Source organism: Miscanthus floridulus, chromosome 5 (genome assembly GCF_019320115.1).
Source record: "Miscanthus floridulus cultivar M001 chromosome 5, ASM1932011v1, whole genome shotgun sequence".
In the NCBI taxonomy this organism is placed as follows: Eukaryota; Viridiplantae; Streptophyta; class Magnoliopsida; order Poales; family Poaceae; genus Miscanthus; species Miscanthus floridulus.
In genome coordinates this window covers 100,325,612-100,344,559 of record NC_089584.1, presented here as the reverse complement: position 1 = coordinate 100,344,559, position 18,948 = coordinate 100,325,612, and the positions used below count along the sequence as shown (strand labels likewise).

At 44.4% G+C, this 18,948-nt stretch overlaps 1 pseudogene; it reads left to right on the top strand.

Annotated features, from left to right (window-relative positions):
* Nucleotides 1–16,760: 16,760 nt before the first annotated feature.
* Nucleotides 16,761–18,267, top strand: LOC136450331 (mitogen-activated protein kinase kinase kinase 17-like; annotated as a pseudogene).
* Nucleotides 18,268–18,948: the final 681 nt, after the last annotated feature.

Sequence of the window (18,948 nt, the reverse complement as noted above, 5' to 3'; positions counted from 1 at the left end):
GAAGGGGATCAATTAACAAGCACACAAGTAGGGGGAGCAAGCTCATGAACTTGTATGGTGCATTTGAATGTGCATTTCATATGTTTGCTTGCATGGCACAAGTTTTAAATTTCAATATCCATGCTTGTGTGGTGTATGCTAGTTATAGGTTTGAATGATGAAATGAAAATCTAGCATGTATAGGTTATCTAGTGATTTCATTTCCAAGTGTTTCCAAGTGGTATCGAGCTAACCATGGTGCTAAGGATGGTATAATGGTGCACTCCGATTGGTATCACGCTTCAAAGGTCCATCTTTTATACCTTAGCATCATTTGGTAGACATTGTCTCATATATTTCCTATCTAAGCATATGTGCAAGCTACAATACAAACTCTTAGCACATATGTAGGGGGAGCAATTGCTACCATTTGGGGTTCATAAAACTTGTCCATATCCTTTTACACATAGTAAATATGCTCGGGCAAGCAACATGAATTTAATTGAATTTCAATTCATATCTTTGTGAAAGGGTTGTCATCAATTACCAAAAAGGGAGAGATTGAAAGCTCTAGTTTGGTTTTGGTGAATTGATGAAACCCTAAGTGCTAACCTAGTTTATCAAAGTGATTATGAGATAGGTGGCACTACTCCAAGTGATGAAGCAATTGTGAAGATCATAATGATGGTGATTCCATGGTGATGATCAAGTGCTTGGACTTGAAAAGAAGAAAGAGAAAAACAAAAGGCTCAAGGCAAAGGTATAAATGGTAGGAGCCCTTTTGTTTTAGTGATCAGGACACTTAGAGAGTGTGATCACATTTAGGATTGATAGTCGTACTATTAAGAGGGGTGAAACTCGTATCGAAATGCGGTTATCAAAGTGCCACTAGATGCTCTAACTCATTGTATATGCATTTAGGATCTAGTGGAGTGCTAACACCCTTGAAAACATTTGTGAAAATATGCTAACACATGTGCACAAGATGATACACTTGGTGGTTGGCACATTTGAGCAAGGGTTAGGAACTTCACCGGTGGAGTGTCCATCCGTAAACTGTGGACAGTCTGATGGTGCCACCGGCGCCCTATACACAAAAGATGGAGGTCACTGTAAGTGATCGGACGCTGGCCTCGGTTGGACCGGTGCGTCCGGTTAGTAGAAGCTACAAAGATGCTGGCGTCGGTCTCTGACCGGATGCTGGGTCACTTAGTGACTAGACGCTGGAGGGTTGCGTCCAGTCCTGCTGACGTGGTAGCGCACAGGGGAGACGTTGAGTGCCAGACGTTGCGTGAGTCCGGTCAAGCATAACCAAACATGTTCGGTCATGATTTTTAGCTTCTGGATGCTTACTGGAAACAACCGAACGCTGAGGTCCTGCATCCGGCCACTTCGTAGCAGTGCGTCCAGTCATCACTTGACTATTGGGATTAGGCGCTCAGTATTTGAAGAGAGGGGACACGTGGCATGCATCGCATGACCGGACACTGAGGTCCAGCGTCCGATCAATCTGACCGGCGCGTCCGGTCGGCCCGTGTTTAGTGTAGTGAGGAGCCCAATGGCTCTATTCGTGGGGGCTCTCTATTTAAGCCTCATGGCTGGCTCAAGCTCACTCTCTTGGACATTTGCATTGACATAGCAACCTTGTGAGCTTAGCCAAAGCCCTCCCACTCATCTCCATCATTGATTCATCATCTTTATGAGATTGGGAGAGAATCTAAGTGCATTGCTTGAGTGTTTGCATCTAGAGGCACTTGGTGTTCGAGTTTCACTGTGGGATTCGCTTGTTACTCTTGGTGGTTGCCGCCACCTAGATGGCTTGGAGCAGTGAGGATTGTTGAGCGGAGGTTGGTGATTGTCTTCGGCTCTGATCGTGGTGATTGTGAGGGGTCTTGACCTTTCCCCGGCGGAGAGCCAAAAGGTACTCTAGTGGATTGCTCGTGGCTTGTGTGATCCTCATCTTGTATTGGTTGTGCGGAACCCTATTGAGGGTTTGGCGTGTGATGCCAATTAGTGTGTGAACCTCCAAGTGAGTGAATCGCCACAACGAGGAGTAGCTTACCGGCAAGCAAGTGAACCTCGGTAAAAAATCATTGTGTTCATCATTTGATTTAGAGGTGATTGGTCTTCATCGGTATTCATTCTTATGATTGATTGGCTCCTTCCTAGATACGGCGGTATAAACAAATTGCTCACTCTCTTTACATTACTGCAAACTAGTTGTCAAGCTCTTTAGTGTAGTTAGTTGTGAGAGCTTGTTAGTTTGATTAGTGTGGCTCTTTAGTTAGCCTTTGAGAGCACACTAACTTAGTGTAGTGACATAGCTATTGTGTGGATAGAAACTATATAAACTAGAATTATTGTAGGTGGCTTGTATTTTTAGTAGGCTAGCGCAACACTTGCTTCGCCTCATAATTGTCTAACTGGTTTGTTAAGTGTTGTTGTAGAAAATTTTAATAGGCTATTCACCCTCCCCCCTCTAGCCATTAGGACCTTACAAGTGGTATCGAAGCCGAGGTCACCGTGATTTGAGGCTTAACAACCTTCAGTGTAAAAATGGCTTAAATCAACAACACCAAGAAGCCACCCCAATTTGATGGCATAAATTATCCGTATTGGAAATCAAAGATGACCACACATATCAAGTCAATCAATAGAAAAGTGTGGAAGATGGTAGAAACCAAAATTGAGATTGGTGATTCGGAGAATCCCACCGCGGCCGAAGAAGTGCTTCTCTAAAACAATGACATTGCTCTAAGTGCCATTCATGATGCAATTGATTAGAGAACATTTGAGCAAATCAAGAATATTGAGATGGCTCATGAGGCTTGGAAGAATTTGGAAGAATCATTTGAGGGCACTCAAGCCATGAAGGGTGCAAAGGCATACATTCTCAAAGAGAAGTTTGCAAGCTTCAAGATGAAGGAGGATGAGAGTGTGCCGGAGATGTTTCATAGGCTTCAAGTGCTTGTCAATGATCTCAAAGCACTTGGAGAAGAGGTGAAGGACAAGGACTTTTCCCACAAGTTTTTGAGATGCTTGCTTTCAAGATTTGGCACATTGGTCACTATTCTAGTGAGGAGTGGTTTGGACACCATGACACCAAACCCAGTGTTGGGAGATATAATGACCGATGATACATATGGAGATGATGATGAGAAGGAAGAAAATAAGGAGAAGAAAGATGAGAAGAAAGATGAGAAGAAGAAGAGCGTGGCATTCAAGGCCACATCATCCAAGGGCAAGGCAAAGCAAGATACATCAAGCAAAGATGATGGCTCATGGGATGATGATGATGATGATGATGAGAAGATGGCTCTCTTTGTCAAGAAATTTGGCAAGTTCATGATGAAGAAAGGGTACTGTGCTAGAAGAAAGAAATCTTCATCCAAGAACAAGGAATAGTCAAGAAGGTGCTTCAAATGTGGAAGCAAAGATCATCTTGTTGCTCAATGTCCATACAATAGCGACAATGATGATGACAACAACAAGAACAAGAAGAAGGACAAGAAGGAAAATAAAGAGAAGAAGAGCAAGATGACCTTCAAGAAGAAGGGTGGTTCATATGTGGTCACTTGGGATAGTGATGCTTCCTCAAGTGATGATGATGATAGTGATGATGACAAGACCACCAAGAAGAAGGCACTTGCAAGCATTGCAATCAATGAGAAGCCTTCTCTCTACGACACTCCATGCTTCATGGCTAAGGCCACTAAGATACAAATTTGTGATGATGGAAGTGATGAGGAACATGATAATGAAAATGAAAGTGATAGTGATGATGATGAACCTACTAAGGATGAACTATTTGACATGCTAGAGGATGCTAAAGAACACTTTGACATCAAGAGAAGGGAATGCAAAAGCTTGTGTAAGGAACTAAAAGCCCTTAAGCAAGCCTTTGATGAGCTCAATGCATCTCATGAGAGGCTAGAGGAAGCCCAAGAGAAGCTTGGCAAGGCTCACAAAAAGCTTGAAAAGGCTCATTCCTCTTTGCTTGATGAGCAAAATAAAAAGAAGCATGTTGAAACTTACAATGTAGGTTTAACTTGTGATATAATTGATGAATCATTATCTATGCCTATCATTGTTCCTCCCGCTAACCCTTCTTGTAGTACTTCTACTTCCACCTCACCTAGTAGTGATGGTTTTCACTTGTGATACCTCACTAATGGTTGAGAATGAGAACCTCAAGAAGAAGGTCAATAAGCTCACTCACACCTTAGCTAAGGCCTATGGTGGTGAGGACCGCTTGCTTATGTGCTTGGGTAGCCAAAGAGCTTCTCTCTACAAAGAGGGATTGGGCTATACCCCCAAGAAAGGCAAGATAGCCTTTTTACTCCTCACAAGACTAGTTTTGTGAAGAACAATGGTCGGTTTTGCACTAGTTGCAAGCAAGTTGGTCATAAAGAGCATAAATGCCACAACAAGAGCATAAATGCTAATGTATCCTCTATTAAGATTGATTCTTTCTATGTGCTTACTAAGGGTACAAATGGTGTGAAGGCTAAGTTCATTGGTAAACCATGGATGGGCTCAAAGAAGAAAGTCATTTGGGTACCAAAGAGCTTAGTGACTAACCTTCAAGGACCCAAGCAAGTTTGGGTACCTAAAAAGAATTGATCTTCTTTTGTAGGTCAATTACAAAGCTGGAGGAAGGCATTGGATTCTTAATAGTGAGTGTCAACACATGACCGGTGATGCAAGAATGTTCAACTCAATCAATACCAATGGAAATGATGGTTATGATAGTATCATATTTGGTGATAATGGCAAAGGCAAGATCAAAGGGCTTGGTAAGATTGCAATATCCAATGACATGAGCATATCCAATGTATTGCTAGTAGAGAGCTTGAACTTCAATTTGCTATCCATGGCTCAATTGTGTGATCTTGGATTCAAATGCATATTTGGGATAGATGATGTAGAGATCATAAGTGTAGATAGCTCTAACTTGATCTTCAAGGGCTTTAGATATGAGAATCTATACTTGGTTGATTTTAATGCTAGTGAAGCTAGATTATCTACATGCTTGTTCACTAAGTCTAGCATGGGTTGGTTATGGCATAGAAGGCTTGATCACATTGGAATGAAACAATTGAATAGATTGGTTAAGCATGACTTGGTTAGAGGCTTGAAAGATGTGTTTGAAAAGGATAAGCTTTGTAGCTCTTGTCAAGCCGGCAAACAAGTTGGAAACACTCATCCTAAGAAAAGCATGATGAGCACTAGTAAAGCATTAGAGTTATTGCACATGGATTTGTTTGGGCCAACATAATACACTAGCATTGATGGTAACAAATATGGCTTTGTGATAGTGGATGATTACACTAGATACACTTGGGTATTCTTTCTAGTGGATAAAAGTGATGTGTTTACAACATTCAAATCATTTGTCAAGGGCATTCACAATAAGTTTGAAACAACCATCAAGAGAGTTAGAAGTGACAATGGTAGTGAGTTCAAGAACACTAGAATTGATGAGTTGTGTGATGAATTTAGAATTAGGCATCAATTCTTGGCCAAGTACACTCCACAATCAAATGGCCTTGTTGAGAGTAACAATAGAACACTTATTGATATGGCAAGGTCTATGCTTAGTGAGTACAATGTGAGTCAATCCTTTTGGGCCAAAGCTATCAACACGGCTTGCTATTGTAGCAACCGCCTCTATTGTCACCCATTGAAAGAGAAGACATCATATGAGCTCTTGAATGGTAGAAAGCCCAACATTGCATATTTTCGGGTCTTTGGTTGCAAATGCTATATTTTGAAGAAAGGCACTAGATTGGGCAAGTTTGATAAGAAATGTGATGAAGGATTCCTACTTGGCTACTCCACTACAAGCAAAGCATATAGAGTTTAGAATTTGGATAGTGGCACTCTTGAGGAAGTTCATGATGTTGAATTTGATGAAACCAAGAGTTCACAAGTAGAGAATGAGAACTTGGAAGATGTTAGAGGCATTCAACTTTCAAATGCCATGAAGAACATGGATGTTGGTGAATTGAGGCCTAGGCAAGTGAATGATGATGAAGATGATCAAGTGCAAGTGGTCTCTAACTCAAATGTGCAAGATGATACAACTCAAGCTAGTACAAGTGGCTCTCATGAAATAAACAAGATCAAGTGGCTAGTACATCATCTCAACCCAATGATCAAGCAAATGCAAGCAATCAAGTTTCAATCCTCCAACCAACCAATATTGCAAGGGATCATCCATTGGATACTATAATTGGTGATATTTCTAGAGGTGTACAAACAAGATCAAGATTGGCTTCATTTTGTGAGTATTTCACATTTGTGTCATCCATTGAACCAAAGAAGATAGATGAAGCATTGAAGGATGTTGATTAGGTGAATGCTATGCATGAAGAATTGAATAACTTCACAAGAAATCAAGTATAGAAATTAGTAGAGAGACCAAAGGGACACAATGTGATTGGAACCAAATGGGTCTTTAGAAACAAGCAAGATCAAGATGGGATAGTAGTAAGGAACAAAGCAAGATTGGTAGCACAAGGCTATACACAAGTTGAAGGTCTTGACTTTGGAGAAACATATGCCCCGGTTGCTAGATTGGAAGCAATTAGAATCTTACTAGCCTATGCTTGTGCCCACAACATCAAGCTCTATCAAATGGATGTTAAGAGTGCATTTCTCAATGGTTACATCAATGAAGAAGTATATGTTGAGCAACCTCCTGGTTTTGAAGATGACAAGAAGCCCGACCATGTGTACAAGTTGAAGAAGGCATTGTATGGCTTGAAGCAAGCACCTAGAGCATGGTATGAGAGATTGAGGGACTTCCTACTCTCTAAAGGGTTCATAATGGGCAAGGTTGACACCACTCTTTTCATCAAGAAGATTGACAAAGACTTGTTTGTGTTGCAAATCTATGTTGATGACATCATATTTGGATCAACCAATCAAGACTTTTGTGAAGAGTTTGGAAAGATGGTGGCTAATGAGTTTGAGATGTCCATGATTGGAGAGTTAAGTTACTTCCTTGGTCTTCAAATCAAGCAATTAAAGAATGATACTTTTGTGAGTCAAGGCAAGTATATCAAGGACAGGATCAAGAAGTTTGGCATGAGTGATAGTAAAGCCATTAGTACACCAATGGAAACAAATGGCAACTTGGATAGTGATGCAAGTGGCAATATGGTGGATCAAAAATTGTATCGGTCTATGATTGGAAGCCTACTCTATGTGACCGCATCAAGGCCGGATGTCATGTTTAGTGTATGCATGTGTGCAAGATTTCAAGCATCACCAAGAGAAAGTCATTTAAAGGCTACAAAGAGAATATTGAGGTACTTGAAGCATACACAAAATGTTGGTTTATGGTATCCCAAAGGAGCAAAGTTTGAGCTAGTTGGTTACTCCGACTCGGATTATGCGGGATGCAAGGTTGAAATAAAGAGCACCTCAGGCACATGTCAATTATTGGGAAGATCACTTATTTTATGGTCATCAAATAAGCAAAATAGTGTTGCATTATCAACCGCCAAAGCCGAATACATATCCGCCGGTAGTTGTTGTGCACAAATACTTTGGATGAAGGCCACGTTGAATGACTTTGGAATCAAGTTCAAGAAAGTGCCATTGCTATGTGACAATGATAGTGCAATCAAGTTAACCAATAATCCGGTTCAACATGCAAGAACAAAGCACATTAATGTCTACCACCATTTCATAAGAGATCACCAACAAAAAGGGGACATTTGTATTGAGAGTGTAGGCACCGAAGATCAACTTACCGATATATTCACCAAGCCATTGGATGAGAAAAGGTTTTGCAAGCTAAGGAATGAGTTGAACATATTGGATTTCTCAAATATGTGTTGATGCATGCCTCTCCTTCGAGCAATCCAAGGTAAAAGTTGATTGGCATGGCATACATCCTTGCTAAGGACAAGTTAAGTGTATCTAGACATCTTTCATATTTAATAGGCTCATTCATGAAAATCAAATGAATTTGATGATTGTATGGTACTACTATTGCTTCTATGCTTGTTTTTGGTCTAGTGGTAGCATATGACATGTTGGTGGGCTTGAAAACCTAGTGTTTGATCTAGAAAATGAGTTCTAAGTGTTTAACTCAACATGGTACAAGATAACCCTTTTTGGAGGTGTGAAGAAGCTTGTCCTTGGATCAAACCGAGTTAAATATCTTTGACAAATGATCTAGATTGGACCAAATTTTAGGAAAATGATCCTCACCCCATTGATTGACATCAATAATCTCAACCTATCTACTTTTTGAACCTTTGTGGTCATTGATGACAAAGGGGGAGAAAAACAAATATATTAGTATATGGGGAGAAAAATAAAGATATTAGTGTACTAAGATTATGAAAATACAACAAAAGGGAGAATTTGACATAGGGGGAGAGATATGATAAAGGAAGGGGATCAATTAACGAGCACACAAGTAGGGGGAGCAAGCTCATGAACTTGTATGGTGCATTTGAATGTGCATTTCATATGTTTGCTTGCATGGCACAAGTTTTAAATTTCAATATCTATGCTTGTGTGGTGTATGCTAGTTATAGGTTTGAATGATGAAATGAAAATTTAGCATGTATAGGTTATCTAGTGATTTTATTTCCAAGTGTTTCCAAGTGGTATCGAGCTAACCATGGTGCTAAAGCTGGTATAATGGTGCACTCCGATTAGTATCACGCTTCAAAGGTCCATCTTTTATACCTTAGCATCATTTGGTAGACATTGTCTCCTATATTTCCTATCTAAGCATATGTGCAAGCTATAATCCAAACTCTTAGCATATATGTAGGGGGAGCAATTGCTACCATTTGGGGTTCATGAAACTTGTCCATATCCTTTTACACATAGTAAATATGCTCGGGCAAGCAACATGAATTTAATTGAATTTCAATTCATATCTTTGTGAAAGGGTTGTCATCAATTCTCAAAAGGGGGGAGATTGAAAGCTCTAGTTTGGTTTTGGTGAATTGATGAAACCCTAAGTGCTAACCTAGTTTATCAAAGTGATTATGAGATAGGTGGCACTACTCCAAGTGATGAAGCAATTGTGAAGATCATAATGATGGTGATTCCATGGTGATGATCAAGTGCTTGGACTTAAAAAGAAGAAAGAGAAAAACAAAAAGCTCAAGACAAAGGTATAAATGGTAGGAGCCCTTTTATTTTAGTGATCGAGACACTTAGAGAGTGTGATCACATTTAGGATTGATAGCTGTACTATTAAGAGGGGTGAAACTCATATCAAAATGCGGTTATCAAAGTGCCACTGCATGCTCTAACTCATTGAATATGCATTTAGGATCTAGTGGAGTGCTAACACCCTTGAAAACATTTGTGAAAATATGCTAACACATGTGCACAAGATGATGCACTTGGTGGTTGGCACATTTGAGCAAGGGTTAGGAACTTCACTGGCGCCCTATACACAAAAGACGGAGGTCACTGTAAGTGACCGGATGCTGGCCTCGATTAGACCAGCGCGTCTGGTCAGTAGAAGCTGCAAAGACGCTGGCGTCAGTCTCTGATCGGACGCTGGGTCACTTAGTGCTCGGACGCTGGAGGGTTGTGTCCGGTCCTGCTGACGTGGCAGCGCACAGGGGAGACGCCGAGTGATCGGACACTGGGTGAGTCCAGTCGAGCATGACCGGACGTGTTCGGTCGTGATTTTTAGCTTCTGGATGCTTACTGGAAACAACCGGATGTTGAGGTCCTGCGTCCGGTCACTTCGCAGCAGCGTGTCCGATCATCACTTGACCGTTGGGATCGGGCGCTCAGTATTTGAAGAGAGGGGACACGTGGCGTGCATCATACGACCGAACGCTGAGGTCCAGTGTCCGGTCAATCTGACCGGCGCGTCCGGTCGGCCCGTGTTCAGTGTAGTGAGGAGCCCAACGGCTCTATTCGTGGGGGCTCTCTATTTAAGCCCCATGGCCGGTTCAAGCTCACTCTCTTGGCCATTTGCATTGACATAGCAATCTTGTGAGCTTAACCAAAGCCCTCCCACTCATCTCCATCATTGATTCATCATCTTTGTGAGATTGGGAGAGAATCCAAGTGTATTGTTTGAGTGTTTGCATCTAGAGGCACTTGGTGTTCGTGTTTCGTTGCAGGATTCGCTTGTTACTCTTGGTGGTTGCCGCCACCTAGACGGCTTGGAGCAGCGAGGATCATCGAGCGGAGGTTGGTGATTGTCTCTGGCTCCGATCGTGGTGATTGTGAGGGGTTCTTGACCTTTCCCCGGCGGAGAGCCAAAAGGTACTCTAGTGGATTGCTCGTGCCTTATGTGATCCTCATCTTGTGTTGGTTGGGCGGCACCCTATTGAGGGTTTGGCATGTGATGCCAATTAGCGCGTGAACCTCTAAGTGAGTGAATCGCCACAACGAGGAGTAGCTTGTCGGCAAGTAAGTGAACCTTGGTAAAAAATCATTGTGTTCATGATTTGATTCTGAGGTGATTGGTCTTCATCGGTATTTATTCTTGTGATTGATTGGCTCCTTCCTAGATATGGCGGTATAAACAAATTGCTGACTCTCTTTATATTACCGCAAACTAGTTGTCAAGCTCTTTAGTGTAGTTAGTTGTGAGAGCTTGTTAGTTTGATTAGTGTGGCTCTTTAGTTAGCCTTTGAGAGCACACTAACTTAGTGTAGTGACATAGCTATTATATGGATAGAAACTATATAAACTAGAATTGTGGTAGGTGACTTGCATTTTTAATAGGCTAGCGCAACACTTGCTTCACCTCATAATTGTCTAACCGGTTTGTTAAGTGTTGTTGTAGAAAATTTTAATAGGCTATTCACCCCCCTCTAGCCATTAGGACCTTACAACTAGGGCGGGAGCCCGTGCTAGCTCTCTCTCCGCGGTGACAAAGAAATCTAGGCTCCCGAAGCGCATGTGCACGCCTGGGACCCAGCTAACGCCGTGGCTAACCATTCATGGCCTGTTGTGGACGATGAGACGTGCAAAAGGCCCCTACCTAGTGCACCAACTGTCGGTGTTTTGAATAGCTGACATGTAAATTTGTGTTTGCGCATCTGGTACGGATGGTGTGCTCAGAGGACACAAGGGTTTATACTGATTCGAGCGAAATGTCCCTACGTCCAGTTTGAGACAGCTCATGTTACCTGCACTTGTTTGTAGTAGGGGTTGCAAACGGGCGAGAGAGGGAGAAGGTCCTAAGTCTCTGATGGAAGGATCGAATGGAGTTGAGTCTAGTTGAACTCTCCCCCCCCCCCCCCATGGGGCGTCCTGCTTCCCCTTTTATAGGTGAAGGGGAAGGCACAAGTTACACGAGAGAAAGAGAAAGAGAGAGAGAAAAGCGAGGAGGAAGAGGGCCTCCAGGGTCACGTTGTCCTTCATTCCCCTTACGTGGGTCCCACCGGTACTGTAGATGATGAAGGGGATGGCTCCATGTCGCTACCCTATTCGCCACTGGCGCTACACGCGGGCGTTGTTAGCCGGTTGTGGTGCCCCATTCCATCCCGGCAGGCAGCATGGTCAACAGGTACCCCTAACGGAAATCGTTCGGGGGGTTAGGCAGCACAGTGTCGGCCTGCTCGATGCTGTCGACGACGTGAGCTCCCAAGTATGGCTCGTCATGGCCACGGGTCATGTCAAGATGTGCCCACTCTCTTTCTAGTGTCAGAAGTTTGACCCCGGGTCCGTACTCTTATACCCGTAGTGGTTGAAGACGGTGTGGGCCCCTGTGGGCCTATGCCCCCGCTCGAGACCGAATCTGTTCCCTTAGGGTCAGGCGAGGCGGAATCCCCCCTAGAGGGATCGAGTGAGGCGGGCTCCCCCTTGAGGGGTCGGACGAGACAGAGCTCGCGCCCTTGGGGTCGGGCGAGACGGAGTCCGCGCTCTCAGGGTCGGATGAGACGGAGTCCGCGCTCTCAGGGTCAGACGAGACGGAGCCCGCGCCCTCGGGATTGGGCAAGTTAATTGTTCGTGGCCATTAGCCTCCTTCTTCCGGGTATCACTGAGATCGATGCCCGACAAGTATGGAGTCGTGGCCAATGGTGTCGTTGAAGCTTCATGGCTTCGCCAGTTACTTACCGAGCTTCGCCACCATCTTCGCTGTGCCACCCTGGTTTATTGCGACAACGTCAGTGTTGTCTACCTCTCCACCGATCCGGTCCAGCATCAGCGCACGAAGCACGTTGAGATTGATCTTCACTTTGTTCGGTAGCATGACGCCCTCGGTCAGGCTCGGGTTCTCCATGTCCCCACGACATCCCAGTACGCTGACGTATTCACCAAGGGTCTCCCAACATCTGTATTTCATGAGTTTCGATCCAGTCTTAACATTCGTCGTGCTCTCGATAACACAGCGGGGGAGTGTTAGCATGATGTAAATATAGCAATGGTCGCCCTGTACTTGTGCGCCTGTACGGTTGGCTTGCATGCCACCCCGGCTGCCTATATATACCCCGTACACAATGTGGAATACAATCAGTCGTTCAAATCTCTCTTTCATATTCTTCGATAATTATATTTTTATAGTATAACTATTTGATGTCATAAATCTTTGCAATTTTCTTAATAATTTTGGTCAAACTTGAAGCTTTTATCCTCCAAGAAAATTGGAATGACTTATAATTTGAAATGGTGGGAGTATAAGCGAGACAAAATTCGCTGGCACGTGCATAAAGCAACGAAGATTTGTAAGCAGCAGGTTTAACTAGAAATACAAATGAGGTCAGTAGTCTGGAGAGGTGAAGTACGGTTGGACGGTTGGTGTTAGGAACTTTACGTAAAGAAGTCTGAGAAGTTGTTTGAGCTTTCTTGCTTATACAATAAGCAGATTAAGTCGAGCTGGAATTCTTTACAACAACGCAAGTATGATTGGCACGGTGCACTTGTGAGTTGTGGACCTGTGGAAGTGGCAACTGGCAAGGACCACCCATCACTTGCTAGAGTACTGCATCCGTTGAATACAAATTCAGTGAAACATCCTGAGCTTGACTAATTCCATGTAAAAAATATCAATAGATCCTGATGCTAAACAAATTCACCTATTTAATGTGATAAATATTGATGTTCTTTTATATACGTTTCGTCAAACTTTAGATAGATTTTGACTAAAACCAAAACTCCTGATTCAGAAGCGTGAAAGTCCCACGGATAATTAGAATTTTTAGGATCTATCTTTTTTTAGCATGAAACATAAGCTTAAGTTATATAAGCTCTTATTGTATCCGCATTATGAATGTATATTTAATTTTAAATTTTGTATCTAGCTGTAGCAATTTTCCGAACAGCATATTAAGTTGAAACTCTAATGCTTGTCATATCTTTTATTCAAAAAAATTGTTAAAGAAGATTCTAGATCTTAGGCTACCCGTTCAGTTCTTACATTAGCATAAATAGTTCTTTCAGCTTGGCACCGTGTTACTCAAGATCTTGAATTTATTAATCAACAAATTTGGGTAGTAGTATTGTTTTGTAAAACAAGAGTACTTAAGTTTTAATTACTAATATTAATATGACAAATTTTTAGCAAAATTTATAAGCTTATTTAAAGTAACAACTTAAGAAATTTTATTATCATGGAGAATTAATATAATTTATTTGAAGTGAACTGTAAGTGTCATTGCTATTTGGTTTGTTAATGGTACATTTCTCCACACTTGAGCTATCAAAATAAATATTCTCAGGTATAGATGTTTATTTGGTCTACATGGTGGAACACAACATTATGTTTACTTTCAACTTCATAATGGTAGGTGTGTAATTTAGAAATATATATAGTATACTTTATTAATATTGAATTAGTTTGTTAGAAATACATTTTGTTTATTTTTTGTCACAGGTGTGTAAATATTTAGATACTAATTAAAAGATGTTGTCATGTTCGCTTGAACTTATTAGCTCTACTTATCAGCCATGGTATAATGTTTTTGTCTCACAACAAAACAACATCAGCCGGCTTATCAGCGCAGAAACCATCAGATATTACCTTTCATAATAACACATATAGGTAATTTGAATGCAAATTTAGGAATAATTTACGTTCTCTTGCATAATGGCTCACATGTGCAATTTAGATATAAATTCAGGGAATTATTTTGAATTATCTACACAGTGGTAGATATGAGTAATTTAAATTCAAATTTAGTGGGGTTTTTTATTATATTTTATAATGATAAACATGTGTGATTTAGGTACAAATTTAGGGGTTATTTTAAAATTATCTTTAATAATGACAGGAGTGGGTAATTTTGATGAAAATTTAGAGGGTTACTTTATTTATTTCCATAATGACATTGTTGGTTAATTTTCTATATAAGAGAATAGATCTATTGGCTATTATTGGAGATGATGATTAGAATCTACCAAATTAAATGTTCGATGTTTCAAATAATTATGGGAATTTTGAGGATTTATCTTTTCCTCAAACGCATATGTTAAGAATTAACGGAGAGCCTTCAATTAGTAATGCTTAAGAAATGACAAAAAAAAGTCTAAATATTTAATGAGAAAAAACTAGCTGCCCGTGCAATTTGCGCAGCCATCTTGCTAGCGTTTTATGACCGGAGCAAGTAATAAATCTAAGTCCTTGTTTAGTTTCACCCTAACTTCTAAAAAGTTGCTACAGTACCTGTCACATCGAATGTTTGCGGTCCGTGCATGGAGCATTAAATGTAGACGAAAAGAAAAACTAATTGCACAGTTTGGTGGGAAATTGCGAGACGAACGTTTTGAGCCTAATTAGTCCATGTTTGAACACTATTTGCCAAATAAAAACAAACGTGCTACAGTAGCTCCAAAAATCAAATTCATGGAACTAAACCAGGCTAACTCCGGCAATCTAGCGTTTGTTTATTTATACATAGGAAAACAGTTGAAAGATCTAGCTAGCTTTTGGCCATGATTCGACGAGTTATAGTAGACACGCGATGGTGACAACTCGTACTGTCTACTTCACCTCTCCAACTATGAAACCGTCTGTTTTACTCCTTGAACTTTCCAAAACCATCTATTTTACCTCTGGGCGGTTTTCAGCGTCGGTTGCTACAGTAATGGTGGGTTTGAATTTTCTTTTTTATTTTCGGTGAATTTTTGAAAAATAACAGTAAATCATAAAATAAAAAAACTAATTTTGTTGGACTCCATATGAGTAGATCTACATAGTGAATATATAATACAGTATGCTTTAGTACAAAATTTTACTGTAGCCTTAGATTAATTGGAAAATCTAATTTTGTCTGTAATTAATTGGAATAATTCATAGCTGCAGCTTCTATGGTCCAATTGTGGTGAAATTTTTATGGTACGCTAATTATTGTATGCTTGAACTATAGTAAAAATTTCGTACTCATTGGACTATGTATAACTTAGTTATAGATAAATTCTAATTAATTACAGACAAAATTGGATTTTCCAATTAATCTAAAGCTACAAAAAAAAATTGTACTAAAGCATACCGTATTATATATTCACTGTGTATATCTACTCATATGGAGTCCAATAAAATTAGATTTTTCATTTTATGATTTTTCTATGATTTACTATGATTTTTCAAAAATTCACCGAAAATAAATAAAAAGAAAATTCAAAACCATGGTTACTGTAGCAAATCCACCACTGAAAACCGCCCGGGGGGTAAAATAGACGGTTTTGGAAAGTTCAGGGGGTAAAACAGACAGTTTCATAGTTGGGGGTGAAGTAGACCAAGTATGAAAGGTGGGGGTTAAGTAGACTTTTTCCAAGAATAAAACTGCGTAACCATGATGATTTAGCCAAAACCGCATGCCCGAGCACATGGAAGATGAAAGATCCGGCGGGCTTACCCTGTAAACGGCGGAATATGCTGGCCGGGGTCCGCGTAAGTCGACACCTCGCAACCGCCTGCCGAACAAAAACGTGCTGCGTAGCCAGCGGTGGGGCTAGGGGGCTTCAGCCCCCCGTACCCATCCTGAGCACGTTGAGTTTTTCTGAATCGTCATTTAAAATTTTATGCATATATGTATTAGGTAGGAGGAGCTAAGATTAAGAAAAGATAAAAAAAAACCTCTATTCTTTTGTTCAGCCCCTCCTAAATTTTTTTTTTTTTTTTTTTGGCTTCGTCACTCCTGTGCCTAGACGCCATGCACTGCGGACTCGATCGCCTTGCCTCTACGGCAGCCCCTCTTCCGGAACGCATCCACGTCGCGAGAGGAACTGGATGGGGGAAGCCGGGAAAGTGAAAACCGCGCCGTGACGTTACCCATGATGAAGGTACAGCATCGAAGAAAAGAGAGAGCGTAACGCGACGGATCATCATTCCATCCAGATCAGATCCAGGCCTTATCCGCTGCAGCAGAGAGAGGCAACGGAACTAGTACTGGTCACAGGTGACAGGTGAGGCGACCCAGCCAGCAGCCGGCTCTGCACGTGGCTGCCAATCAGATCAGACCCGGGCGGGCGGCGGCCAAGTGTTGAGAGGATGCACCTGCCCGGCTGCGAGGCCCGCGGCCGACGATCAGGGCCCGTCGTCGCAAGTAGTAAACGGCAGCAGGAAAAACGCCGGAAACAGACCGAAAACCCACGACCAGATCCGCTGCTACAAGTTCGTTACACCTTCCTTTGCAGACACGGGCGGGCGGGCACTGGTAGGCGGAGGTGGGCGACGAGAGGCTTTCCCTCACAGGCAGCCGCGCCCGCGCACAGAAACAAAACGCACGCGGCCATTTCCCTCCTCCCCCCGCTCGGTTTCCGCACGTGTTCCACGCGCCCCGCGCTGCCCGTAGAAATAGACCTCCCCCTCCCCTCACCAGATCACACCATCACAATTCCCATCCGCTTCTTCTTCCTGCAGTTCCCCACAGGCTCCACAGCGGGAGACGCAACGCAAACAGACCGAATTCCAACCATGGTGATGACGACGACGACGAAGCAGCTCAGGCGCGTGCGCACGCTGGGCCGCGGCGCGTCGGGCGCCGTGGTGTGGCTGGCCTCCGACGAGGCCTCGGGCGAGCTGCTGGCGGTGAAGTCGGCGAGCGCCGCCGGGGGGGCCGCGGCGCAGCTGCAGCGCGAGGGCCGCGTCCTGCAGGGCCTCTCCTCGCCGCACATCGTGCCGTGCCTGGGCTCCCGCGCCGCGGCGGGCGGCGAGTACCAGCTCTTCCTCGAGTTCGCGCCCGGCGGGTCGCTCGCCGACGAGGCCGCCAGGAGGAGCGGCGGCCGCCTGGCCGAGCGCGACATCCGCGCCTACGCCGGGGACGTGGCGCGCGCGCTGGCGTACCTCCACGGCCTGTCGCTCGTGCACGGGGATGTCAAGGCCCGGAACGTGGTCATCGGCGGCGACGGCCGCGCCAGGCTCACCGACTTCGGGTGCGCGAGGACTGTTTCGTCGACGCGCCCCATCGGGGGCACACCGGCGTTCATGGCGCCCGAGGTTGCTCGCGGGCAGGAGCAGGGCCCCGCCGCCGACGTCTGGGCCCTCGGGTGCATGGTCATCGAGATGGCCACGGGGCGCGCGCCATGGAGCGACATGGACGACCTCCTCGCCGCGATCCACCGGATCGGGTATACCGACGCCGTGCCGGAGGTGCCCGCGTGGCTGTCGGCGGAGGCCAAGGACTTCCTGGCCGGCTGCTTCGAGAGGAACGCCAGCGCCCGGTCCACGGCGGCGCAGCTCGTGGCGCACCCGTTCGTCTTCTCCGCCGCCCGCGACATGCAGGACGCGCAGCCGGCGAAGCAGGAGTTCCCGTCGTTCCCGTCCCCCAAGAGCACGCTGCACGACGCGTTCTGGGACTCGGACACCGAGGACGACGAAGCGGATAACGAGATGTCGACGGGCGCGGCCGAGAGGATCGGGGCACTGGCGTGCGCCGCCTCCGCGCTGCCTGACTGGGACTCCGAGGAAGGCTGGATCGACCTCCAGGACGACCGCTCAGAAACCGTCGACGCACCACCACCGGCAGCGACGGAGGCGGCCGTCGCGGACTACTTCGTCTGGGCGGAGCCGTCAGATGCAGCAGAGCTGGAGCATCAATTTGTCGCCGCCGCCGCCGCAGATGTCAGTGTCCATCTACATCTGCCGTCGCACATTGTAGCTGGTGGCACCGGCATTAGTCAGGGCAGTTACTTGCCTATTATTATGCATTTAGGCGTCCACGAAAAGAAAATCCTACGCCCGTTCGATCATGACGACGGGATAGAAAAGGTGGAATCCCACCGCGCTTGTAATGGAAACAGAGTAACAACAACAACGAAACGAAATTTCGTTAAAAAATTTCCTTCTCGAGATCACCTGGTTGGCACGGACCGTACACATCATGTGCTTATGCCTAAGCCTAACGTGCAATCACCGGCAGCTGGAAAGAAGTCGATTTCGTTAAGCACCACACCACTGACGCCGCCGAGGCCAACTTCGCCACCGATCGAACTCGTGCGTCGACGGCGATCCTTCCGAGCGTAGCGTCCCTCGTTAGCAAAGTAGGCAGGGACTTCCGCCGCGCGGTTTTGCCGTACGGCATGCTGGAAGAGGGCCAACGGCCAATCAAATGCTGGCGCGACGGCGACGAGACAGCATGACGTCACGTCTGCACATGCTCGTGCTCCGCTGCTCCAGGCTGCATGTCGGGATGTCAACGCCAAGATTCGGTGGGAGATCCGATGCGTTGCAGCAACCTCGCCTTCGGCGCATGATGCCCTTTTCTGATGGACGGACGGTATGGCCGCGGGCGGGCCAAAAGGTGGATGATAGACGAAGATACTCATCAGTAGGACAAGAATCTACGCGACTTAAACCCAAACAAGTTGGTTTGGTAATAAAGAAAAAAAACAAATTGAGCATAGTTATGTTCGGTAAAAAAAAATCTAACGTGGCATAACACATGCCTTAGATCTGAGGCACGAGGTATGGTGATCCAGCGTGGAACTGCAGTGATGGATCGAGCTTTTTCCTCGGATCCAGACCTCGCCGGCCTCATGGCTCATTGTATAGGCAACAGCGCTCATAGGCGAGAGGAT